Source organism: Danio rerio, chromosome 17, assembly GCF_049306965.1.
Source record: "Danio rerio strain Tuebingen ecotype United States chromosome 17, GRCz12tu, whole genome shotgun sequence".
Taxonomy (NCBI): domain Eukaryota; kingdom Metazoa; phylum Chordata; class Actinopteri; order Cypriniformes; family Danionidae; genus Danio; species Danio rerio.
The window spans coordinates 45,219,054-45,245,543 of record NC_133192.1 but is presented as its reverse complement, the minus strand read 5'-3'; the positions used below and the strand labels follow the sequence as shown (position 1 = coordinate 45,245,543).

Below are 26,490 nucleotides of genomic sequence, written 5' to 3'. Positions count from 1 at the left end.
CCTTGTCCTGTGCCCACAGTGGCCCTGAGGGGCCTTCTTTCGGTACGATTCTAAGCCTAGAGCTCTTTGGCAAGTCTAATTAATATTCCTTGCTGCTTTTCCGTTAAGCTCATTAATGTTTGTGCATGTCTGTTAGTCGCACACGATGTAAACAAGCCTGGAAATTAAGGCCCTTTTGGAGACCGCAACAGTCACCACCTTCATGAAACAACTTCAGAGCGAGGAGAGAGGCAGAAAATACTCACCTGAATCCTCCCTTGGCCAGATTTGTGCATCTCAATGCAGGCATGAATTGAAATGTTGTCCTGGAGAAATGGGGATGTGTGTGGCTGTATTTGGCAGCCAATGCCCCTCATTACTCTTCATTTGTAGATCAAACAACAGCTTAGCGTCTCACCGTCTCTGACAGCTTAATCTGGAAAAGCGACAATGGTATTTGTATGTTTTGGAGATATTTCTCAATTATTTTTACATGCGTTTTGTATGATAAGCATCACGCGGTTGTCGTTTTAGTACTGGTGGAAACGATTCAGCGACTGGGGAAGAACGTAAATGGCATTCATTGGATTCCTGAGAGCTGTGGATGTGATGTCGTCTTCAGGCACTGACATTTGAAAGTAATATCCTATGCAGTTCGGCAAGACGGAAGTGCCAGTTTCTGGACAGCATAAGTAATCTCACAGAAATTAGAAATGTCACCAATTAAAAGTCCTTTCATAGTCCCTCTATTGTGAAGTGTACAGAAGACCCGAATAACACTCATAAAAGGTTAATTACATTTCACCACGAAGAAAAGCCATTTTAGGGTTTCCGTATTTGCCTGGATTTAGCTGTGTTTGTTCATTTACGCTTCTTCATCCACCCGTCTATGTTTTGGGAATACTTTTTGCATAAAGTGTCTGACACGCTTGACTGTAACTTAGCACAAAATATCAGATTCGAGAGACGGGGACAGAGAGAGATGGGATGTGTGGGCGTACGGGCTAAAATCTACCTTGGTTTACCACGACTGCGGCAATTATCATTAAGCCCCCTATATAAGCATTCCTCTCAGACAGGGCTGAAAGCGTTGCAAGACCCACATATAATATTCGATTAAATGGGCCCCCCCAAAAAATCAATACTCAATGCAAATGAAAAGCAGCACAAGTAGCCACTCAGTATGCATATTTTCTGTCAAGTACACTCTCTGACCTGCTGCAGTGCGCTTGCCAGCAAACTCAGCGCTCTGGAAAATAACAGCTGAGGTATTGTAACACCGCTGCTACTTGCTCGCTATATCTGCCGTACAATAAACCAGTTATGAGCAATGAATGTATTGCTGGCAAAGATTCATTCAGCGATTGCGCGTAGCGATAATGTTTGCTTCCTTCCGCTGCAAACATAGCTGTAATGAACGGCTCCAAGCGCGAGGCACTTGTTTTGTGTCAGGGATGTACAAGGATACAACAGTGCAAAAGGAGGCAATTATGTGTGGGGCATGTGTTGGGTGAGCCCACGCCTCTCTCCTCTGCTTTGTGCCTATTGTGTGTGGAATTACCACTGGACGTAAACACGAGGGGAAGAACACTCACAGTGGAGCACAAGATACAGAGTGACTACAATGCAAACAGATAAGTGCTCATCGCATAAGTCTAACCAGCAGGTCAGAGTCAATATTACCTGTCATTTCTGAAGATTCTCATTTTGCATCCCAACTAGTTGGCACTTTATTAAAGCAAGTTTTTTTTTTTTTTTTTTCATCAGGCTGAAGTGTTGTTGCAAAAATGAAGCTATCTCTCGTCATTCACATTTTTCATTTACTCTGAAAAAGAGCACACATTTAGTTTGTTTGCAATGTGTTTTTTTATAAACAGAAATGCTTGTGTAATTAATATCCAATTTATTTATTGGTAAAATTGTGATTTAAATGATGACACATACACACAAAAAGGATCTCTCCATTTTAATTTATTTTCCCTGTACAGAACTAAAGGCTTAAACATGGTGTGGGTGCTTGTTAGAAGCGTTAGTTTCATCAATCGTGGTCTTTTGCTATTCAATTTTATGTCTGTGCTTTTCTTTGCCTCCTAGTTCTTGTCACACACCTCAGCAGAGAGAGCATTTGAATGCATTTCCAGTTACGGTGTGAACTCATTATTGAAAAGGTCAGGTCTATACATAAATGTATAGCACTGTGTTTAGTATCCTGGGCTTATACTGGAAGCCTCTGGGGAAACACAAAGCAGACCTAAACACACAGCAGCCTTAAAGGAGCTGTCAATCATCCAAACTCTATAACCCAAACCTCTTTTATAACTGGAAGGATAGTGTTGCACAACTTGCTACAAAAGGATCATTGGCTGTGATTCTTTGCATAATGATAACCTCAGCATAATAAAAAATATAGGTATTAATGTTTTTGGAATGTAAAAAAAAAAATGTTGTTAATAAACCCATATTGAAAATGTTGTTAGGATTGGTGTAGTGGTTATATCTGTATTGGTGTAGTGGTTATATCTATATTTTGAGATGTGCTGCTTATACATTTCCTTGTTTGTTACTTATACTGTGTATATGTTGTATGTTCAGGTCCCCTAGTTTTTCGCGATTCCGCGATCGCTGAATCCAACGCAAAAAAAAAAAAAAAAAGTTGCAAGTTTTTATGATCCTGCAAAATCCTTAATGAAACGCAAATAAATTGCGAAAATGTAAATAATCTCATAAAACATCCAATTCCAAACCATTAAATTATATTTATTTCAGTTCTTAATAAATTGTTTTAGATTACTTATAGAGTTGCATACGCAGAGCACATGATGTATTGGAGTGTCTTTTGAAAAATGACCAGAATAAAGAAGCTTTATTTTTATGATTTGTGTCTTTGTCATTGTGTCAGATTGCACACCTAACATAGTAGGCTACCTAACATGGTAAATAAGATTAATATATATATTATTTTTTAATCGCAAAATTGTGCAAATTTTTTTGGGAATTATCACCACAAAATCAGTCATATTTGTATCACAAAAAAAATCTTGAAAAACTAGGGAGTCTGTAGTAAAAATGAAAAGGAACAAGATAATAAACAAATGCTGGCTACAAAAAGAAGTGCAAAGGTAGCCCTTTTAAAAATACTCGAGTAGTGAGTATTACACTGTAAAAAGCTGATGCATTTACATTTAATTTGTGGATGTGTGTAAACGTAACATTCTGTAGTGCATTTAGTTATTGCCCAGCAGGCACACAATGTCATGATATGTTAATATTAGGTTAAATTTAGGTTGTGATGTCAGGTGACCAAAATTCAATGTTTAGCCAGTGTCTATAGATTTATAGATTTAAGTTGTGTTAGAAAGTGACCAAAATCTAATATCGAGCCAACATCTCAAACCAACGTCATACTGACATCAAATAATGACGGTTTTTCATCTAATATGGCTGCCAAAATCCAATGTCTAAAAGATGTCGTTGTGATAACATCCAACGTCACACACAACCTCAAGCTGTAACAGCATTAGTCAGTAGCAATGTTTCCATCCAGAAATGCGAATAAGCTTTATGTGCAAAACTGGAATATCGCATAAAAGTGTTCTTGGGTCTGGTTAGAGTTTTGGCTTTCCAAATTAACATTATCAAACTATTTTATGTGTAAATTACTTAACAAATGTTTACTTAATCAAAATTACAAGCCATATGAAAAACAATCATAGTTCATTTTTCCCCTTTACCTTTGTTAAATCATATTGATGAATATATGTGCTTCTCGATTTTTTTATATATATTTTTTTTAATAATGTTATGAAAACAATAAAACCCACAGATTTGTTTTTTTCATATTGGTACCACCATGGCCAGCTTTCTCTTTAGAAGCTCCTGTCCTAGCTTGTGTGCGATAAAAAAAATTGTCATGTGATATTATGTCCAGGTGATGCAGTGACGCAGTAGGTAGTGCTGTCGCCTCACAGCAAGAAGGTCCCTGGTTCGAGCCTCGGCTAGGTCAGTTGGCATTTCTGTGTGGAGTTTGCATGTTCTCCCTGCGTTTGCGTGGGTTTCCTCAGGGTGCTCCGGTTTCCCCCACAGTTCAAAGACATGAGGTACAGGTGAACTGGGTAGACTAAATTGTTCGTAGTGTGTAAGTGTGTGAGTGAATGAGTGTGTATGGATGTTTTTCCAGAGATGAGTAGCGGCTGGAAGGGCATCCGCTGTGTAAAAACGTGCTGGATAAGTTGGCAGTTCATTACGGTGTGGTGATCACGGATTAATAAAGGGACTAAGCCCAAAAAAAAAATAAATGAATGAATGAATAAATAAATGAATGAATGATATTGTGTCCACTGAGTCAGGTCCAGGACAACTCTCATTCCATGATTTTTCTTAGGGGCTCCTCCATCAGGTTTCCCTGTGTATACTTGTAAGTTCTAAGCATATCAGCAAGTGGCATCACAGGCAGCCCAGATCTTTATACCATATTTTGCAGGTTTCGATGGTATATACTGCCTAAAAGGACTGCCTAGTGGTCTCTAAATGGCATCAGCTGCTCATCAATGGTGACATTAGGCCCAGGGTTGTAAAATTTCTTGGGCAAGAAGACCATTCAATTTCACCATTTTTTGACATCCACATTTCTTCACTTGCTGTCTGGTGAGCTTGTTTTGGTCCTGGAACTGGCTGCTGACAAGCTGGTTATGGAGCTGGTTGCTAATGGGGTACTCATCTTCATTTTGTTACTAAATGGTGCTCAACCTCATCCTTTTCTTCAAAGTCACTGTCTGACTCTGAATTTTCAGAAATGTGATTCCTGCTTTTTCCTCATATTCTGAAACCTCTTCCTCGACATGATCATCAAAAGCTCCTCTCTCTTCCACAATCAATTGCAAGGCCCTCGCAGCAGATAATCTTTTGGCCATCTTGATCAGTTGTGATAAGAAACCACACTGGCAAAGTCTTATTTATAGTATTATACCCCTAATTCGCAGATGGGACAGGGTATGAGAAAATAAAGCTTGGTTCTCGCAAGAGAGAGGGTAAAAGGTGCGGGAATGTAGGAGCAGACAGTGTTATTAGTTGAGTTTTCAACAGTGTTGCAACTTTGTGCGGGATCATTATGATGCAATTTACCTTCTATGTGCAATTTAATTGGACAGGAATAACAGGACTGATTTTTCTAATCCCCATAGACAAGAAAAAATAAAGTAGTGTAGTAAAAGTACCAATACAGCACTAAAAATGTACTCAAGGGAAAGTAAAATTACACATTTATAAAACTACTTAGTAAATTACAATTCCTGAGAAAAACTACTCAATTACTGTAGTTTGAGTATTTGTAATTTGTTACTTTTCACCACTGTTTGTGGGCGGGAGTTAATTGGGTATCTCCCATCTGCTTCCTAATATATAGATTTTATTGAGAAGTGCTAAAAACATATTGCTCATCTCTGCTTGAACATTCTGCATGAGATCAGTTAAACGGAGAGCTAAGAGCTTCATGCTTGCAACTCACCCTTGTAGAAGTGTGTTAACCCAGTGGTCTCAGCATAGAGCTGCTTTTCTTCTGTCATGGCATTGTCCATTCACACCCCTTGGCTCTTAAAGAGTCATATCCTGCCCTGTTTGGCTAAAGAAGACTTTCTGTCTGTATGGACCCTGTAACCCCTCCTTCTTGTCCGTCACAATGGGGGACTTTAAGCTTCAACACTGGTGATGGGGCAACAGGACGGACCACCAGCACACTTGGCCACCGCATGTCCTATAATCGGAGAGCAAAACAAAAGCACATTGAGGCCTCCCAGCCTCTCCGTTCTTTTGTGAGACGACCCTTAGGTACTAAGGCTCACAAGGCACCATAGAAGCACTTCCTGTGCCTGGACTGGCAAGAAATTTATCACCCGATCCATCAATTTCCATTAGAGCTGAAGAAGGATGTCCTAGAAAGATGACTTTGTAGATGCTTGGTAATTGGTGCTCCTTGTTTTTTCCATATACAATGGCTTCTGTTATTGCCATCTTTTCTTTTGTCCCTCTGTCTGCTTCTCTAATATATGAGAATTGGTGGGGGATCTCCACTGTCTCTTTGGCAGATATCAGGAGAGCTCTGTCCTCACCCTGCCTGCTGCAGCTTCACCCTTTGTTGGGTAGCTTTAATAGGATTAAAATGAGTTTCCAGGTCTATCAGGGAAAGCTCCGCACCAGCCATATATGGACGCATCTCTTGGGGGACGTATCATTGTTGTGCCATAACGTTTGGGGTAAACTCTTGGTGTCCTGGTGTGGAGGGGCAGAGAGAAGGCATTCCCTGAGGTCAAGCCGAGGGAAAATCCCAGGATTATGGTAACACTCATTACAATGCACACAAAAGCAATGGGACCAGAGAAAGCACAAATAGGGCGCTTAAGTCAAACAGCATGGGCCAAAGGATTCTCTCCTCAACCCTGACATTGATTAGGTTTGTCCTGATTAAAAACTTGGCAAAGTGTTCACTTTGCAAGATACATTTTATACCTCAATATGCAAATAATAATGAAAAATCATATAGAATATCATAATTTAACTGTTAAATTAGACATTTAGCATATCAACATCTTAATACATCCGCATTCTTGCAGCACTAGTTGTGTTAATCTGTATTTTACTGGCCAAAAGTTATATTCGCACCAACCTGCTACTGAGACAACAATGAGACCAATTTGCATACAGATGAGACTGTACAGAATCTGCATATTTTATTGCTATTCCAACAGTACCTGAATTTGGCAAATGCCCAATGTCAGAGAAGCCTAGCAGGCCACTACATTCTGACCCGCAGAGCTGTAAATGTACTGGGGCTGGCACAGAGTGATGTTTGTGTTGGTTTCAATGGGCCTCTTGAGACTACCTCCTGTGGAAAATGTGACTTCACATGTCACAGCTGAATATGGTTTCAAAATAGTGTTTTTATTTTCAGTCTAAACTACAGAAATTCATTTAATAAAGAATACCAATGGGTCTGAATTAGCCATTCATTTGATACTGTGTCGTGTAATATTTAGTTGCACCTTACAAATGTATCATTGTATAAAGTTTGCCAGTCTACAACTGTCTTTGATAATCATGTTTAATTAAGAGGCAAAATATATAATGTAAGGGCCTTCGTAAAATAATTTCTCTTTGTCACTTACCAGCACACTTTTATAATGGCATGTTACTTTTATCCTTCAATCTGGTGCCTAATTCCAGTTTATTGAGCATTACAATATATCCAAGGATATTTTTATCAAATAAAAGAAATTCTGTTGCCATGTACTCAGTACATTCTCATTTATTCTATTATTCATGTTATACAAAGTGAGATTTTATTATTTTCAATGCCTGATCTGACGTTTACTAGTTACATTCCAAGTCAGTTGTCACATATGTGTGTATTTTTACAGTTTTTAGTTTCTCATCACTGATAATCACTTTCTGAATCACACTTTCTCTGTTAAGACAGATTTCCTTTAGTCATGTGAAATGCCATTGGCTCTTGATAGATATAGTGACATGTCCAAGGATGGATGTGTCTATTTGAATGAGTGACTTCCGTGATGAGTTAAATTAAAAGTTATTCAAATCTGTCTTCAGACTTTATGTAGTTTACAATTGTTTCAGCCAAATGATCAGTTGTCTTTCTGCCTGTCTGTTAAATTGCAAAGCTTAGGGGTTGTATCCCAAACTACACTATACTTCTACATCTATAAGTATTATGCACGGAATAACTTTTTAATTATCAAAAATCAGGTCTATCACAAATCTCTTTCTGAGTTGTGATGATTTCTCCAGTTTAAAATCATGAGGAACTACATATGTTTGTGTAATTTAGTGGAATAAAAAGCACTGGAATGTAATGAGAGTAAATGTTTCCTTAAATAAGATGAAATACAGATGAAAGATGAAAATTATTTTGTTACTTTCCATCACATGTTACCAAATAAATGTATGTTAGTTAACAATAATTACAAAATAATAATTATACAATAATTAGAAAAAAACTAAGACTGTCACAAGGTTAAAGAATAGCCCAAGACTGGTAGATGGCGATGCCAAGAACAGAAATTCAAATGCAGATTGTAGAAGTGGTTATGTACAGTTGAACTCAGAATTATTAAATCCCCTTAATTATTAGCCCCTCTTTTTATTTTTTTCCCCAATTTCTGCTTAACGGAGAGAAGATTGTTTCAAAATAATTTCAGATTTTCTTTTTCACATTTCTAAAAATAATAGTTTTAATAACTCATTTGTAATAACTGATTTACTTTATCTTTGCCATGATGACGGTATATAATATTTTACTAAATGTTTTTAGATGTTTTGGACTCTTAAATACAGCTTAAAGTGACATTTATAGGCTTAGTCAATTAGGCTAACAAGGCAGGAAAGGGTAATTAGGCAAGTTATTGTATAACAGTAGATTGTTCTGTAGACTAATGAAAAATGATATACTGTAGCTTAGAGGGGCTTATAATTTTGACCGTAATTTTTATTTATTTATTTATTTATTTTTTATTAAAAACTGCTTTTATTTTAGCCAAAATACAACAAATAAGACTTTCTTCAGAAGAAATAGAATAGTATCAGACATACTGTGAAAATTTACTTGCTCTGTTAAACATAATTTTGGGAAATATAAAAAAAAAAAAAATCAAAGTTGGTTTAATTATTCTAATTTCAACTGTAAATGGATAAAAAAAAACACATGTAGCTAACTCTTATTGAATGTTTCTTTTTTAACTTAGAACTTTAACTTTAACCCATAAAAGAGAGGTACCCAACATTATTCTAGTGATATGGAGGTTTGTTCATTTGTGCTTTCCAGATTAGATTGTTAAAAACTGTTGAATTATTTAAAATTAATATTATTTATTTATTTATTTATTTATTTTTTTATTTATTGAGAATGCCAGGATGTAGAAAATGTACATAAATGGAGCACAAAAGGGGAAAAAGAAATTCTGTTGCCATGTACTCAGTACATTCTCATTTATTCTATTATCAATGGGATACATATTTTAGATGTGGTTATGTTACTGGATAAAACAACACATGTAGCTAACTCTTATTTCAAGTTTCTGTTTTACCTTAGACTCATAAAAGAGTGGTACCCAGCATCATCCTAGTGATATGGAGGTCTGTTCATTTGTGTTATCTGGATTAGATCGTAAAACTGTTAAATTATTCTTAAATTGCTTTTTTTTTTTTTTTTTTTTTGAGAATGGCAGGATGCAGAAAATGTACATAAATAGAACACCAAAAGGGGAAGAAATCTTATTTTACCCTGAGTCTGATAGGCAGGCAGCCCATATTTCCATAGCCTTAAATAATGTCAATCTGGGCAGTCCCTCGGATTGAAGCCCTGGCGCCGCAAGGCACAATTTCGCCTTTGCCTACAGTCTGATAATTTTCAGAGCTATTCGCAACTTGGGAATTTCTGCCTGTCTTATCACTTGGGCTCAGCGAACTTCACTGCAGCTAATCGGAGCCGGGATCACTCACTCAAGGATTGCGCGATCATGTTTTTCCCCTCGCCTGTGACAGCTGTCCCCTACCCACATTAGCAATGCAGATGAGCCTTCCTAATAGGTTAATGCGGAACACCCGAAAATGAGGTTTAATCCCCCAGTGAAATAATCGAACACTGGCAAATTCCTTGATGTGGAGAGATAGAGTCATCGGCTGTGACTCAATTAGGCCTCATGCAGTTCAGAGCGGAGGTACCTTGTGCCCTATGTCCCTAAACGGTGTGCAATGCACTGATGTAGGCACTGAATATGACTTGAAGCTGCAGGGACACGGAGGGCAGTCATAATACCCACCTGACAAACCTCATCCCCTTATTTATTCCCCTTTTACTCTGGCTGATGTCAACACACACACACATGCGAATGAAATGAATAAACACGTAGCCGTGGAACCTGCAGAGCGGCGATAAGTCAGGCACTGTGCGCGGGCTCTGCCACAGCAGCGCTGTTTTGAGCCTAATTGGAACTAAGTAGCAGACACATGTGGGAGCAAATATATGGCTATATTCATATGCACGTTCCCCTATTTGGACACGCCGTCTATTTAAATATAAATTGAACTGGGGCTGCTCAAACTCAATCCAACTGATCGGGCTAATGTCAAACCCAGTCTTGCATTAGATATAGCGGTTATTATAGGCTCCTTTTATTGAACAAGTAACTGCATGCTGGCCTTGCTCTACTGTAGTCCAAATAAATCAATCGCGTTATGCCGGTCAGTCAATTAGATGTGAGTTGAGAGTGTCCGCGATGTGGGCTGGGATTCTGGCTTTCTCGCTGTGACCGCGGCCTCTCCAAAACGAGACAAAACACTTCCGCAAGACTCTTCCGAGGAGAACGTCGAGAGAGGTTGCGGCTCATTTCTCAAAGCAGGTAGTGAGTAATAAAAAGTCCTCTCTTAAGCTGTCGTACATTAGCAATCCGGTGAGAAAAGTGAGAGCTTCCGAAATGAGCACTGTTGTAGGAGGGGAGGGGTCCATCAGACATCACAATTACAGCCTGCGCGTCTTGCAGAAAAAAAAAAAAAGAAGAAGCTGAAATCAATACAGAAACAAACTGCACAATCAGCCGGGTCTTGCTATCACGGCTGGAGTGGAATATGCAAAAACAGCAATTAAATGTGCTAGCATACACACTCTTTTCCATGATATCGGGGCATCTGTGGCATTAGTGAAGCGACTCCTTACGGATAATGGAGTCAGGAAATGAATGCGCAATCTACCTCTGTGTTTTCATCATTAGCGCGAGACAACTCGGCTAACATCGCCTAGTGATGCCGGGCGGGAAAGAGGAGAGAAAGAATTTATGTGCCCTCGCATGCCAAATTAATTCTTGTCTTGACATCTTAATTCTCAGTTCTTGTGTGTGGTCAAATCAGCCCGCGATAGAAAAGCAATCAAGCAATTATTCCTAAATTATATTTGCCCAACACACACTGATTGGTTATTCTTTTCTTATTGGCTAAGCTCATTAATTCTGAGCAGCTTGCTTGTTATGCCTGTGCCGTTACTCCCTTCCCTCTATCCCCTACCCCCCTCTCTCTCTTGCTCGTTCATTCACCCTCTTCCCGTTCTGTCTTCTGCCGTTGCCTATCTTCCATTGCCAGCCCTGCCAATGTTTCAAGATGACACACGTTTCAGAGCACCCCCCTCCCCTTCCCCGATCTATGGCATTGTCTTCTCCACCAATTACCATGCCCATCTCTGATTAACTTTGATGTGGAACCTAATGAGATAAGGCCGACTGTCGAGGCAGTGGCTGATAGCTGCCTCATTTGTGCCCGTGTGAGGCATCGCTGAGCCACACTGACTAATGAGCGGAGAAGGGGAGTCTTCCTCACTTCATCAGCCTCGCAGGAGTGCCGCGCTATCACTACATTCGGAGACACTCCACATCCATGCACATATGGCCATAAAAAGAAAGCCAAATATACTTCAAGAGTTTGGGAAGCTGGAACAGACTCTCCACTGTCTCGCACACGTCATCTTTCCCTGGTTAATGGCTGCACTAGGGTTTAACGGCCATGCTAATTGCTGGAGTATTTGGGTGCGTGCGTGTGTGCGTGCGCATACAGAAGCCTCTACCCTTATCTACAGCTCCAGCATTAAAACCTTATTGTGGCACATCTGGGTGCCCTGTAAATCCTGCTTGTACAAGAGAGAAGAAAAGAAAGCTGTTATTGTTGTAGGCATTGTTTGTAGTCTCCCATTTACACCTGGAAGGTCTTGGGTGCTGAATGAATATTGTGCTGTCAGAGAAGCATTATACCTTTCTTAAGCACTGACCTATATGACTCAATTCTTAGTGATTGACTTCTTTATGTATTTATTTTTGTAATGTATTAAATAAGTAGTATTTATTTATTGTTGCTATTTTTAATAGTTTGTATAAAATGTACATGTGTACAGTAATGTTTACATTGCCATATCAATGCAATTGAGCTGTATACAATTTTAATGGCAATATACACTCACTGAGCTTAAGGTGATAGTTTGTTCATTTATGTGTTTTAGATATTACTTCTCTGAATCAGATCCGCTTTTGTGCACCTTCTTAACAATAAATATTATAAATACATAAAAACATTATAAGGTCAAAGTTATTAGCCCCTTTAAGCTATTTTTTTTTTGATGGTCTACAGAACAAAACATTGTTACAATAATATGTCCAAATACCCTAACCTTCCTAGTTAACCTGATTAACCAAGTTAAGCTTTAAATGTCACTTTAAGCTGTATAGAAGTGTCTTTGAAAAATATCTAGTAAAATATGATGTACTGTCATCTTGGCAAAGATAAAATAAATCAGTTATTAGAAATGAGTTATTAAAACTATTATGTTTAGAAATGTGTTGAAAAAATCTACTCTCCCTTAGACAGAAATTTGGGAAAAAAATAAACAGGGGGGCTAATAATTCAGAGGGTTTAATAATTCTGACTGCAACTGTATACTCTATATTAACAAGTTTCGCTATTATTTCTTTTTTACAATTTTGTGAAAATTTATATTTATATTCAATTATATTTACCATCTTAAAACTAAATATTATTCTTTTTAAAAAATATTAAACTGAAAACTACTTTCTTAAAGTGTAATTTATAATTTAAAATAAGACCACAAAGATGGATCTTATATATACTGTATATGCAAGTTTTATTGTTTAAATTTTTATTTAGAAAACTATTTACATTTTAGTATGTGACCCTTTTCAGTAGTTGTTCATTTGTTTATTAGTTATAATATATTTAAATATAACATTACTCACTTATTTTTAATGTCTTTTAGAGATTAAAAGTTAAGCGCCTCTGCCTCAGACTCCCCTGTTGTACACCATCCTAAAATTAAATATTACTAATATTTAAAAAATATCAAACTTAAAACTACTTGCGTGAAGAGTAATTTAGAATTTAAAATAAGACCATAAAGAAGTATCTTATATACTGTATATTAGCAAGTTTTTTTGTTTCATTTGTTTCTTTTTTTATTTATTTATTTATTTATTTATTCAGAAATAACATTTGTTTATTATGAATAATTTTATTCATTTATTCAGAAAATTATTTGAGTAATGTTATTCACTAAGTATTCACTATTCAGTTATTTTTATTCAGTTATATTTATTATTTTTATATATTTAAAAATCAATTTATCATTATTCAAAATTTAATTAATTTAAATTAAGACAATAAACAGGATATATGATCACTATTCAGTCATTTTTATGTTTTAGTGATTAAAAGTCCTCTGACCCCCTGTTGTACACCATCCTAAAATTAAATCTTACTAATATTTTGAAAAGGTGATTCATTCCACTGTGGCAACCCCTGAAAAATCACGGACGAGGAAAATGAACGAATGAATAAATACATTAATTAACTAATAATATTACAAAAATATTTAATATGTGTGATTTTTTTTGTTTGTTTTTTCCTTTATTTTTATGCCATTGTTCATACAGAGATGGATTTTTTTTTTGTAAACCCACTTCAACGAACCCTAAATACACTGTCTAATATATCAACAGTAAAAAAAAAATAGTAAAGACACAAAAGATAATAATATAAAAAAGATTGTGATTGAAAGCCCTGTTGTAGACCACCTTAAAATATTATATTAATAATATTTATAAAATATCAACCTAAAAAGCTACATTCTTAAATTGTAATTATGAGTATTATTAGATATTATAATTATGAGTATTATATGTATTATAAGATTATAAAGCAGGATCTGTAATATTTGCAAGTTGCTCTTTTTATCTTTCATTATTATTATTATTATTATTATTATTATTATTAGCTTTTTTTTACTAAAATGTTAAGAGAAATTTAATCCTCCTATGTTGTGTGGCTTTTGATTTGGATTATAAATGTAAATAAAATATCTCCATCTAGCACACACTTGAGGTAAATGGGCAGAGCATGAATGCAGCTCTGTGAGCTGTGGAGAGCCCTACAGACTTTAAAGCACAGGCCCAATTAAGCTGTGCCTCATCAGCTGGAAGAGAGAGACATACCCAGAGCTGAAGACTTAAGATAATACTGCATCACAAAGCAGCCGCTCCTCTGTAAAATTAGAGCCAAACATCTTGATAACACCCAGAAAGAGAAGAAACCTCCAAAAAGAAGAGAGAAAACGAAAGTTACGCAAGTCACTTAGCCATATAAAGGCCTTCACAAGGCAACACAATTAATGGTGTCCTTTATGTGTGTTCTAATAATACATCATAACCGTGTGCCTCTCTCTCTCTCTCTCTCTGTCTGTTTGTGTGTGTGGTTGTTGGGTAGGGGGATTTTTTTTTCTTTATCTAAATTGTAACCAATTAAGGACAAAGCAGTGCCCTCTAGCTTTCCAGAAAAGGAGTCGTGAGCATAAAAGGAAATTGACAGTCGACATTCCAATTTCATTCAAGGAGGCAATTTCCTAATGCTAATCACCATCTGCAGATGTTGTCCGCTGATATATTTCTCTACGTTCATTTTTTTTTTCATCCCAGCTGCGACCATGTAAAATCTGTGACAAAGGCAAAAAAAGCTTAGTGCTAAGATGCTTGCACCAGGTTTGTAGAGTTCAACAAGCCAGACAGCTTTCTGTCTCTCCTACTCTCGCTCTGTCTCTCTCGCTCTCTGATATATCATCAGAGCTTACTGTCTGAGCCGCTGAATGAAAGCACTCTTACTAGAGAGGTGTTAAAAAATAGCAGCTCTCTGGATGTCTTTGCACAGATATTTCAGTGTGAAGAGTGGAAGCAGATGTGATCTTATGTGAACAGATCGGTTATGTCTTTTATTTAGCAGAATTTGATATTTCATTTTTTTCACTGTTGCTTCACATCATTGTTTTAAAAAAATATTTAAAAGGTAGATTTAAAAATAACTGAAATACAAATCCAAACATGCAATTTCAAGCATTTGTTCATTTTTATTTATTAATATCGCTGCAGGCACAGAACATCAACATGACATCATATTGACGTTGTTGGATTTTGTTTGGAAATGAAAATAAGGTTGACGTCGGAACCCAACATCAGGCAACATACAACCTAAAATCAACCAAATATCAACGTCTAATCATGTTACACCTTGATTTTGTTTGGACGTTTTCACTATGACATCTATCAGACGTTGGATTTTGGTCACTTTCCAGCACAACCTAAAATCAACCAAATATCAACATAAATATAAGTCGTTACTGGACATCAAATTAATGTCATCTTTAGACGCTGGCTAGAAATTGAATTTTGGTCAGCTGACGTCATGACCTAAATCTAACCTAATATTAACATCTTATGATGATGTCTGCTAACACAGACTGCATATTAATTACATTCATTATATTATAGGTAATTATATTTGTGAAAATGCGATGCTTACAATATTTTTGTATACCATTGATAATATTTTATTTCATTGTCTTATAATATATTTTATTTATGACTTTTAAGGTAAATTACAGTAAAAAAAGTAAGACAAAACAAAACAATTATATTTCAAAAATAAATAGTATCAACGTAAGTGCATACAATGAGAAAAAAACTAAAAACATACAGTACCAACAAATAAAACGTTAAATAATAATGTGGCTAAACAAAAACTACAATTGTAATTGCTTGGCAATGTTTTAATAATTTGATTGGATATATATATATATATATATATATATATATATATATATATATATATATATATATATATATATATATATATATATATATATATATTTAGGGCTGCATGATATTGAAAAAAAAATTGAACATTGCAATATTTTTTTCATTTTGTGATATTTATTGTAATTGTAATATGAGTGCAATATTACCAGATGACTTAGGCCCAATCCAAGTCTATTTTTGTAGCCCTACTGCTTCCCCTTCCCCTTAGCTCTTACAACCCAGGGTTAAGGGGATGGGCTTTAAAATTAACCCCAAAGAATTGGAACAGCACTACAGCACCTGTACACATCATCATACAGTATGTCATCGCGATCTCTTGCTTCATATGAAATTACTGATCGCGACTGCTGTAGTTGTGCTATTTTTTGGTATTTATCTTCAAGAAATCACTAAAGGCATATTTCATGTTATCATAACGATATTTTGTGGCAATAAGATTGCCACAGTGGCCATATTCATCTAAGTAAACACACGAAAACAACATTTACATTACAGCAGACACTGTAAAAAGCTCATTCTCAACCACTAGACATTTCTGACAGTGTATTTGAGTGTCATCAAGTGACAGAATGTTGTGGGACCACTATACAGGAGTTATGATTATGGATTATAGATTTATTTTATTAATTTATTATGTATAGTTATTTTGTTAAATAAGCTCCAGATTTGGCTTCAGTACTGACTAATCTAATGTATATGCACAAATAAGATTGTATTGCTTCCTATTAAAATTATTATATTAAAAGAGAATTTAAAAGAGGGATTTGTGAGAAGTGTACTTATACAGTTGATGATGGATTTATTTGCCCCCCTGCTTATTTTTTTCCCTACTTTCTGTTTAACGAAGAGAAGATTTTTTTTCAACAAAGTTTCTAAACATAAACATTTTAATAACTCATCTCTAGTAACTGATTTATTTTATATTTGCCATGATGACAGTAAGTTATATTTTACTAGATATTTGTCAAGACACTTCTATATACAGCTTAAAGTGACATTTAAAGGCTTAACTAGGGTAATTAGGTTAACTAGGCAGGTTAGGGTAATTAGGCAAGCTACTGTATAATGATGGTTTGTTCTGTAGCCTATCGAAACAAAAATAGCTTAAAGGGGCTAATAACTTTGACATTAAAATGGTTTTTAAGAAATTAAAAAACTGCTTTTATTCTAGCCAAAATTGATCAGAAAAGACTTTCTCTAGACGAAAAAAAATGACCAGACATACTGTGAAAATTTTCTTGCTCTGCTAATCATCATTCAATCGTCTATTTAAAAATTTAAAAATCAAAGTGGGGCTAATAATTCTGACTTAAACTGTATGAGCACTGTACATATAAACAACTGTACGATCATGTGAGTAAATACCTGAACTGATGGTCCTTTAAATGATATATACACTGTGTATTTTAATACAATGAACTGTTGAGGTTGTGTGTTTTACAGACTGAGTATGTGCTTGTACAATGACCTTGTAGGTTGGCTCTCATTTTGCTAAATTCTTTGGACAAAATGCGTATAGGTTTTTGGCTGCAGTACCGCAATAATCTCTTCTTTTCTCAGTCTCTTTTCAAAAATGCGTTTGTGCTTTCTTTTTACACTTGCTGCTTGGATTTTGGAGATAGCAATGACTACAGCAGTCCCAGCACTTACAATGCCAGACTCTGTTTTGAAACAATTGTGACTCGTGGCCTCTTCAAGCGTGCTAAGCGATCAAAAACAGGCCAAGACAAACAAGGCCTGCAGCTGTCCACAAAACAAAACCACAGATAAATACTCAAACACGTCCGGGCCAGCGGAAACGGCTTGGCTCTCGCCTGGCCCTGAAAGGACCCATTGTGCGCCCCAAAACAGCACAATGTCACGCAGCCCCCATTTGAGAGAATTTTTTTTCTGTTTTATTTACCACCTCTTTCATTTGCTTAGCGTCATGGCAGTGGCAGAGAGGAGGGAAAAAAGGAGGAAAATACCCACCCTGCTGGAACAGAGTGGAACGGCTCCAACCGCCCTGTTTTACAACCAGATCTCTCTCATCTTTCAGCCAGAGATACTCGACGTGCCGAAACCGTTTAGACAGGCGCGCTGAAAAGCCTTGCTTTAATATGCAGCACGGCAATTCATTATCATTCTATCGGGTGCTACAATGATGACTGGAGAGTCTTTGGCCCTCCTGATTGTCAGATCAAGGTCAGTTACTAAGAAAATAAAATCTGCATTCCTGTCTGACTGCTCCCACCTCAATCTACATCTTTCTGCTTAAGAAAACTAGTTTCTCCTCCTACCCCCCTTTGATGGGTGTATTCACATTCTCAATGGGGCCACTTCTAACAGAATAGGCTTGTTTTTAAGCAAAATAATTGTTTTGATCTCGGAATATGAAAGGCAATTTTATTTCAAGGGTGAGAGATGGCTGCTGAAGGATAAATTTGTTGGACAGCGGGTTAAATACACATGCTGGCATGCCTGAAAGAAAAAGGGAGTAAAAAAGATGGCATGGGTGACAACACGGGTCGTGTTGTAAATATGTCTTCTCATTCATGTGGGCAGTCCGGCACCGGGGACACAATGCCTAATTAAAAAAGCACCCAGACACAGCGCAGCTTTAGTGGGTGTCAACGATGATCCATTAAGAAGTCTTTACAGTGACCTGTCCCAACCCACTGTCATGTATCTCTCTAGCACACGCACACAAGCATACAAATCTTTCTCATGCATATACGCAGTTGCTGTTCCTCCCAGAGCCACTGCTCCAAGACAGCAATAGTAGCTTCTATTAGTGCATGTGTGGCCTGCCTGCCCCTGGGGTCACTGGTAATCCAAGGGGAGTTTTCACATTGTGTTTTGGGACATGGGGTCAAACTGTTTGAAATGAGGGGGTTTTGTTAAACATCCATTAGCCAGACCTGATGTATTGTCTTGATTTATTGGGAGATGAAGACTCTCCGCCCCGCTACTGCAGCAAACACTATGGACAGCAGTGAAACGTTGAATAGCTCTTAGTTACCATGGGTAATCAGACAGGATCATTATCATTTAATTATTTATTTATTTTATTTTATTGAAACAAACAGAGAGGGAATTATTTAAAATAATTTGTTGCAATATGATCAGACAGTCAAATTTAATGACAACAAATCTATATAAACTCACTAAATAAACCACAAAGGAACTTTAAAAATTAGAAAATAAAATAGGATGGTTTGTAAAGATTCTTATTAATAAATAAACATGGATTCTTATTCATTCTTATGAATTATTTTTTTTATTTATTTTATTTTTTTATTCTACTTCCAAACTGAAAGATGCGTGTGTCTGTGTTAAACAGTCAGTCCTCCCTTTGTTCTAGCCATGCTGTTTATTGTGTGTAATTAAACCAATTATCCTGCTCGAACAGATGAGGATGTATGCCTCATTAAAAAGAATCTATTCTCCACTTTACCTTATTTGACAAGATATTGTACGTCTTTGAGATTTCAGTGGGATTTGGCTCTGGGCATCATGCAGAATGATAGAGCTACGATTTTATATCATCTTCTGGAGACTGAAGGTAAACAGGCTCTAATTATAGAGGCACTACAGCAATTCCCCTGCACAGGCTAGGAAATGTCAGCCTATTACTTCACTGCGAGTTTCAAATGCTCAAGATAATGACCAGTTACTAATTGGTGCTTATACTTTAAATCGGTTAGCATGGAATATAATTGCAGCTATTATGGAGGTAAATAATCCCTGGAAATTAGCATCTTTTAGCCAAAACACGTCCTAAACAGTACTACGGGGGGAAAGGGTCTCGGTGTTGACAGTGAGATGGTGTGATTTTTCATTAGCATAAGGTTCCCAGGGGCCGGGGGGCATTGTGAAACATCACATGACTGTCAAGACCCCGTATCAGGCATGAATTAATGGTAGATGGAGATTGTGCTTGTTTGCATTGCACTAAGCCTCATGGGTAACCATGTTCTTTTACACATGGGCCCATGTGTTGAATCTCTGCTTTTTTCAGCGCTCTAAAAGAGCTGTAAAAGGGCTCCCTATTCATAAGAGGCCAGCATTATGGCATTATGGAGAGCATGGTCATTTGACCGGAGCTGTGGGCAGCATAACCCCACCTTATACACCACCACTGAATGTCTGTTTGCACCCATGTCACGCTTGTGTGACACCCCACTTTGCTGTGCTTGTTTGAACTGTCCCACCCAATTAGCGCTAATAAGTGACTCGGTAAGGATGAGCAAACATGGTGTATCCAATCCTTCCTTGTGCCCTCCCTGACGCTTAGCAGCCCATGAAAATCCCCCGAAGAGCACAACCCCTGCTAATAGACAGAGAAAGCCAAACGCATCTCGTTTTCTGAGCAAACAAGTGCCAGTAAAGAGGCAAATTAATGACAAGTCATTTGAAGGGGGAAATGATTTTGCCCACGTCTCAGCGCTGAAGAATTGATTAGGACCTGCTCGATCAAAGTACCTGAATCAATAAAGTAGCGCAGAGAGAGGAGAAAAGACATGCTCCAGTTTAATTTATCTGCTGCACCATTTTCTTGTAGAAAGAGAGCACCGAGAGGGAAGAAACTAAACTAATCTGTCAGGTGGAAATAAGCGGTCTTTATAAGACAGAGGTGTTGACAATACTGCCGTTAGTTGCAGTTTGCTTCTTTTCTAGATTGTGCTGTGAGAGAGCATTACTGTATGTAGGTATTTAGAGTCTTTGTAGTTGTGTATGTTTTTAAGCTTGCAAATTGTGTTCAGTTTTTTTTACTTTTTTTATTTTATTAAATGTGAAACAGACATTGTGTATTTTATATTTCTGTTTTATATAAGCAGTTGGTGGACAAATCATTTAATGTCATTTAATGACAGACCAAGCTTGTTTATCTGATCTGCAGACTAAAATAACTGAGGAAGACGCTTGTCTAAAGCTGGATTTATACTTTTGTCTGGTGCGGCATCGCGCACCTCCGCTAAAAGCGCATGCACCTTGCAAATCGAATGAAACTTTTGTACTTGCTGCGTTCGCTGTGATATTCTTCAAAACAACAGGGGGCTGTCAAAATAAACCCACAGTAAAATTAGACAGATAAACAAAGTAGCAGGAAGTTTCCAGAACTATGCCATATCATTAATATTATTCACTATTTTTAATCAATTATTTTTATTGTTTTTATAAACTATTTTAATGATTATAAGGCTTTTTAACCGTTCAAGATTTTTTTTATCAAACTTTTATGCATCACTTGCTTTTTAGACAGTTTTACCTTTTAAAGTTTATTAAAATGGTAATGACAAGAGAATATGAGTTTCTCTACAAATATATTTTATCATGGCAAGAATAAAAGCAAAATAAAAGTAAACTTACTAAATAAAATACAGAATTTTTTTTTTTTTTTTTTTTTTTTTTTTTTTTTTTTTTTAGATTTAGCCCGCTCAACAATCCACACACTACTGTTTGGTTAGTTTCTGTCCTATACTTATGCTAAAAAGGCAAAAATGCTACAACATTCCTGACCATTATCACCAATAAAGCCCAGAAAAAAGGCCATCTGTATATGTAAACTGATTGGATCAAATATTCCTTCCCAGTTATCAAATAAATAATATTGTGACTTCATTATAGTTTTGTAACTATATATATATATTTTTTTTTCAAATTCAAAATTGCAATATATACATCAGTGTAAAACCTGTGACTGGTGGAAGAACGTATTCTGTATTTGTGTATCTGGGTCTCCACTTTTGCCATGGCCTCTTTTGGTTTTAACAAACTTATCCTTCAGGTTTTTTCAAACCTTTTAACAAAAACTGTTTTCCTTTCCCACAGCTGTTGTAATTTATAGGCAAAAATTATTAATCATCTGGTTATCTCTGTGATCACGAATCATAAAGATGTCTGTACAGTCGTACTGTTTTAGGCAAAATCTCTTCAAAGTGTTTCATATTTAACGCAAATCAAACGTGGCGCCACGCACACTGTTCAACCAAGTCTCAAAAAATGCCGTGCGCACCATCCGCCGAAATTATGTTGCACACACCCAAAGTGAACATTTGCAAACTCCGCGATGACGTCACATTCGCCACGCACACGTATATTACGTGACCTCACATTGTTTCCATGTCTTCTCATGTGTGTTTGGTTGTGAAACATAGTTTGGACAAAGTTGTCGGCGATTTTTCCTATTTTAAAATCATGCAGTGTGAACCACCCTGTCGCCAATACATCTTGCAGTGTAAACAAAATCAACGGAACGCTAGCCCAGATAGCCAAGCAGTGTGAAAACTGACACGACTACTTTGAAAATCATGCAGTCTAAACTCGGCATGAGCCGAAAAGAAATTAATGAATGCATACACAATATATATATATAAAAAAAATAAAAAAAAACATAAACAGTCACATTTACACCACAGAGGAATTGACTACTCTAATCAAGCAGAATCTGCCTTGGACTTAATTTGTCCACCAAAGTCTCTGCATAGTCGGGTAACAGTATGTACAATTAAACAAAATTGGATTAATTTACGCTATTTAATTGAAACATTTCATTCCAATTAGCTTTTAACAATAAAACAAACAAATGGTCACATTAATTTGTTACAGAATCTCGAAACTATCCCCATCATTCTTCCTCTATTCTCAGAGGGATGGCAGGCCAAATCAAAGGTTACCATGGCCCTACTTCGGTTATCACTGGCCTAGACAGTGATTCTTTTGTTGAACCGATGCACATTGAAAGTACATAGATAAGACAAATATGTTATTGCTGTATTATTTATATTAGTTATTTATTATGTTTATTTATTTTGCTTTTTTCTTTCAAAGTGTATCAAGTTATTTGGAGTTCATATTATTCTTGTTGTATTTATGTTTTGCTAAACTGAAAATAAAAAAATAAATAAAAATTGTTGTTCAAAAATGTTTATTTCAGATAATCTAAAAACAGATTATGTATTTGACATTTTACCATATGATTCCATGTGTCAATATTAGGTAATCATATTAGTTAATGAACAATGACAAATGCTGATAAAGAATGTGTTAATCCTAAACATTTGTTCATTTTAATTTCAATATTTGGTATTATTTAACGAAAATCACAATCGTGTCTGTTAATAATATTTAATGGACACAAGCGAATATAAACTAACAATGAATTGTTGGTTTTAACTGACTTTAACAGCAATTATTTAAAATGTCAAATATGAATTAGATTGAAAAGTGTTCAAAGTGTATTGTTTTAATTTGAATGCATTAGCAAAACCTTTTAAAAAATACAAAACATTTTCAAGTGCAAAGATATTTTATATAAAACAGATCCATCAAATCCATTTGAATGTTGCCAAAATAGTTTAATGTCTTCTTTTGAATGCAAGGTATGTTATTATATTATTTTCTATCCTAATGAATTAAAGTATTTCATTAGGAAAGCATGAATTGCATCAGGAATTATCGTATAAGCTAACTAATGCAGAATATATTACATCTGGCAAACAGCCTTGGACCAACATGGCCTTTTCTCTTTTTTATCATTTTATTTGGACTCAAAACTCAACATTTATTAATGTTTTAATCACATCACACATTCAAATTTTAGTTTCATTATAATGAATTACTGTATGGCCATTTTAAATATGAATTCAAGCATAACGTTTTTGGCTTTTGGCCTCTCAAAGAGTATGTGGACCAAGCAATGGTGATGCATGCACGAAGCTTTTATAAGCACTTGAACACATGATGTTTTTTACTGTATTATAATGTTGTGTTGAATATAGTCTTAAATATCTCATTATCTTTTAAAATATAATGTGTAACACTTTAGTTTAAGTACCAATTCTCACTATTAACTTGTACAAATATTTTGCTGCTTGATCAAACTACTTATATAAATTGAGTTGAAACAGCACAATCTTAAAGTTTTTTTGGTAGACATTTAATTTTTTATGTTCAATCCACTTAAGTTTGTAAAAATAATTAAGTTAACTTATTCGGTTTGTGTTGGGACAGCATGAAGTAGTTGTGTGCATTTTTTACAGTGTGGCACTTTTTAGATAGTGGCTGTTTATTACTTCTTATAAAGTACATATTCTGCATAATCTTATTCTACAACCCTAATTCTATACGTAATACCTAAGTGCTACCTTAATAAATATGAAAAAGCAGCAAAATGTAAGGCAAAAATCATAAATAATGGCTTATTAATAGTAAGAATTGTAGCTTAATATAAAGTATGACCAACCATATACAGTTGAAGTCAGATTTATTAGACCCCTTTAATTTTTTTTCTTCTTTTTTTTTAAATATTTCCCAAATCATGTTTAACAGAGCAGGGATTTTTTTTACAGTATTTCTGTTATTTTTTCTTCTGGAGAAAGTCATATTTGTTTAATTTTGGCTAAAATAAAAGCAGTTTTTAATTATTTATGAACCATTTTAAAGTCAAAATGATTAGCCCCTTTAAGCTATATATTTTTTGATAGTCTACAGAACAAACCATCGTTATACAATAACTTGCCTAATTACCCTAGTTAAGCGTACGGTGCTGCGAAAAGGGGTGGGATTAAACAAGATGATTAGACATTTAAAAAAGCGAGCGATTGCTCCATGTTTTAAATTTCTGTCCAGAGAGGTCATGTATTGATCCTCAATTAATCTCACACAGTCAAGTGATGTGATTTCGCAGGTCAGAGTATGCCAAGCCTGAACTTTGCACGGCAGCAACCTGCGAAACTTGACGCATGACACTGCATTTCTGGTCTGACGCATTTGCGTGCGTATGAATGGAAGTCTATGGGAGGAAAAGCCCAATTTAAACTGTATAGAAATGTCTTGAAAAAAATCTAGTCAAATAATATTTACTATCTGTCATGGTACGTTGAAAAGACAATACAAAAAGGTAGAATCCAAGTGCATTTAATGAAGATATAATCATGCAGATGACCGAAAAACAACAGGACATCCAAAAATCAAAGTATCAAAAAAACAATAATTAACAAAACAAAAAACTAAGGCAAGGTACGGGAACACAGCACATGAGCAACATACCATACTAAAACAAACGACTCGGTAACATCAAACGGGTGCAGGGTGTATAAATAGTCCAAACAAACAATAGTGACAGGATTCAGCTGCGTGTGTGATCAGCGGAAGTGAAACCTGGTGTATGTGTAGGGGAATGAAGGGATTTAGTTCATGACTGAATTGTAGTTCACCAGCGATTTATGCAGTACTTATGAACTGCAGTACTGGTGAACATGACACTTGATCATCATGGCAATGATAAAATAAACCAGTTATTAGACATGAGTTATTAAAACTATTCTGTTTAGAAATGTTTTGACAAAATCTTCTCTCTGTTAAACAGAAATTGGGGAAAAAATAAACAGGGGTACTAATAATTCAGGGGGGCTAATAATTCTGAAGAAAAATAGATTACAATAGAATGTTGTAGATTTGTGTGTTACTAGTGAGTTATCTAGTAAATGAGCTTACTTCAGTTCAACTTCCTTGTTTGTCTTCAATGTTTGTTTTTGTTTTTCCTCTAGCACTGTCGAGCCAAAAGTTGGAGGGTACTGCGGGCTTATTGGAGCGTTATTTTAAACGTGGCTTTGCAGATTAACACACTTGCCAAGCCCTATGGAAGGCCCTTAATTGATTTCCCTTTTGACTGTTTACCTCAGCTCTAAGGGTTCCTGGAGCCGAGTGACAGCAGTGTCCTCCGTGTGCCGTAGCTCTGTGTGCAGCCCCGCCAGCAGCCCTGCCAAGTGCCTCATTAGTATTCCACGCAGTGGCATTTGCCAGCCTGAGTGTTGCCTTGGCAACACTGCCCACACAAGTGATGATAAATGAGGCTTTCACTCTCCTCTCCCTGTCTCTTTTTGCTCCTCAAACCCCAGTAAGCAGAGCTGAGAATGCCCTGGCCAGTGTACAGCTCCTCCTGCCGCAGAAAAAGTGGGGTAATAAGGGTTTATACAAGGCTGTTTATACAAACGCAAGTGTGGAAGTGAAGATCGAAGGTATACAGAGTGGAGCTAAGTAAATAATAGACTGAAGGACAGTAGTATTTCTGTTTAAAAGAAATAGCTCTATTCTGAATACTGAATAGCAGGAGTGATACAGGAAGTTCAAACATTTCACAAGTAAACACTACCTATTTTTGTTGAAACAACACAATTCTCAAGTTTTTTGGCACAACTTAACCGTTTTATGTTTAATCCACTTTATTTTGTAAAAAAAAAATAAAAATAAAAAAACAATGATGTTAAATTAATCAACTTAAATTAATTGTTAAATTAATCAGAACTCTTTTGGAGCCTTTTTTTACAGTTTTTTTTTTTTTTTTTTTACTTGTTCAAACTACTTATTTAATTTCATATGTTCTGGGCTTTTCAAAAGTTGAGTGACTATTGGGCACACATATTTAAAACATTAAATGATGCCTTTAATTTAGAGATGAAACCTGGTATTGAGTTAGCTATTTTTGGTGTACAAGAACACAAGATTTCGTTAACCAACAGGGGAAAAAAAAGATCGCCTTCGCTACTTTATTAGCAAGGAGAAGAAAACTTGGTGGTAACTTGGAGTGGCAATCAACAGCTTCACCTATAGCTTTAATGTGGATGTGTGATCAGATTTTATATTTAAAATTAGAGAAAATTTAATATTAAAGGAAGGGATCTGTCCAAAATATTTATGAGACATGGCAACCTATGATCACATATTCTGAAAAAAGAAAGATTCTCTTCTTTATCTGATTTATATAAAGAAATCTGAAAAAAAAAATGGTTTAATTGTGATCACCAATATGGTTTGGTTTCATGTT

General features: G+C 36.0%; 1 long non-coding RNA gene across 1 annotated transcript in view; it reads left to right on the top strand.

Moving 5' to 3' along the window:
* LOC141378448 (uncharacterized) overlaps positions 1-25,897 on the top strand; it is a 99,849-nt gene extending 73,952 nt beyond the window's left edge. The window contains exon 3 of the long non-coding RNA XR_012393094.1: positions 25,214-25,897. This is a non-coding gene — a long non-coding RNA (uncharacterized lncRNA). The remainder of the gene's footprint in view (positions 1-25,213) is intronic.
* Positions 25,898-26,490: the final 593 nt, after the last annotated feature.